We start from the raw sequence: 2,186 nt of genomic DNA on the forward strand, positions 1-2,186 counted from the left end.
TCACCCTGAAGCCGAGAAAATGACCCCGCATCTTGAAGCCGGGAAAATGACTCGCACCCGAAGCCAAGAAAACGACCCGCATGTTGAAGCCAGAAAAACGACTCGCACTTGAAGCCGAGAAAATGACACGCACGTTGAAGCTGGGAAAACAACTCGCACCTGAAGCCGAGAAAATGATCCGCACGTTGAAGTCGGGAAAACGACTCGCAACCAAAAGCCGAGAAAATGACCCGCATCTTGAAGCCGAGAAAATGACTTGCACCCAAAGCTGAGAAAACGACCCGCGTGTTAAAGCCAGGAAAAAGACTCGCACCTGAAGTCGAGCAAATGACCCGCATCTTGAAGCCGGGAAAACGACTCGCACCCGATGCCGAGAAAACGACCTAAATGTTGAAGATGGGAAAACGGCTCGCACCCGAAGCCGAGAAAATGATTCGCACCTAAAGTTGAGAAAATGATTAGTATCTTGAAATTGGGTAAAAGACTTACAAAAATCATATTCAGACAAAATTAGAGTTGTCGTCTCTACTTATCACTTACTTTGATTCTCAAAGTAAATCCTAAGTAAAGAGACGCAACTGTTGACACCTAATTTAATATGCTACTTTATGATTTTTAATAAATATATATAAAAAAAATAATGATGAAAATAATAATAAAAATAAATAGTTAGATTTTTAGAAAATCATATATTGTGTTTGGTTTCTATTTGACTCTGATTCCTTTCCAAAAACTTTTAATATTTTCTAAAATAAAATAAAAATAATAAAAACAAATGTATTTAATTGAATTGATAGTAATAAATATCATTATAATGGTCATCATTTGAATGAAAAGAAACCGAAAAGAAATGAATCAATGGTAATAAAAATCAGTATAATAGTGGTCATTTGAATAGTAAAGAAACCGAAGAAATGAATTAATGATAATAAGAATCAGTATAATTATGGTCAATTAAATAAAAAGAAACGGAAAGAAAGAGATTAATGGTAATTCATTGGTAATTATTCTCTTGTCTTTTGTAATCTCCACCAAAAAAGTCTACAAATAGTCTACCACAAGAAGACAATGGGGGGAGTGTGAATTCGGAGCACAATTGGGGGCAAAATTGAGAGCACAAAAAATAAAAAAGAAGAGAGTATAATATGCAAAACAGGAGAAAAGTGGAGGAGATGATTGGAAATACGAGCTGATAAGAAACTAGTGAGGTAAATATTTTCTCCCCGTCCATTTTTACTGACATTATTATTGTTATAGAGGTTTTTGTATGATGGATATATGATATTAAAAACTTTTTTGTTTGGCGATTAAATTTTAGAATGAACTAATAAAAATCAAGTCAATTGTAATACGATCGTTTTTATTTTCATTCGATTGTGACCTCTCCTCTTTATTTTGTTTTCTTTCTTGCGTGTTAGATTTTAAACTCTTATTGTTATTACCGCCGTCGGTCCGCACCACATATGCGCTGCCGTCTCGCGAGTCTGCTCTTGAACTTTTATCCTTTACAGTTTGTAAAAGTCAAAAAGTAATAAAAGTATTTTCTTAAAATAAAACGATACACAAATCAATATACAACACATCACTGGCTTTTTTATTATTATACCACTAAAATAAAAATTAAATACCACAATACCACTCTTTTCAAATTATGTACCAAACTACCATCCTGTTTCAACTTTCTATTCCCTCCTCTTAGAAATCGGTACTGGGCCCTAAACTTTCTCAACTACTTTTTTTTTTTTTAGAGAAGGAAGGGAAATCGGTTTCCCCAATACCGATTTCTCAACTTTTTTTTTTTAATTTTTGTTTTTTCTAATTATTAAATTTATTTTATCATTTATAAAATTATTTTTATTAGTGGTACTATTTAATAGGCACATATATAGGGAATTTGATCAATTAATAAAGCCACGTTCATCCGCTGAGAAATAATGCAACACATTATTTTTCGTTAACATCTTTCTTAATAATAAATATATATTTTATTAATCAATAATTATTATTTTAATTAAATAATTAATTTAAGTTTCATTTATTATTAATTTAATTAAATAATTAATTTAATTTAATTAATTAGTTTAATTTAATTAATAATTAATTTAATTTTCATTTATTAATTAATTAAGTAATTAATATTTTAATTCAATAAATAAATACAATGTTAATTTTATATTTTATAATTA

Source organism: Cicer arietinum, chromosome 7 (assembly GCF_000331145.2).
Source record: "Cicer arietinum cultivar CDC Frontier isolate Library 1 chromosome 7, Cicar.CDCFrontier_v2.0, whole genome shotgun sequence".
Lineage (NCBI taxonomy): Eukaryota > Viridiplantae > Streptophyta > Magnoliopsida > Fabales > Fabaceae > Cicer > Cicer arietinum.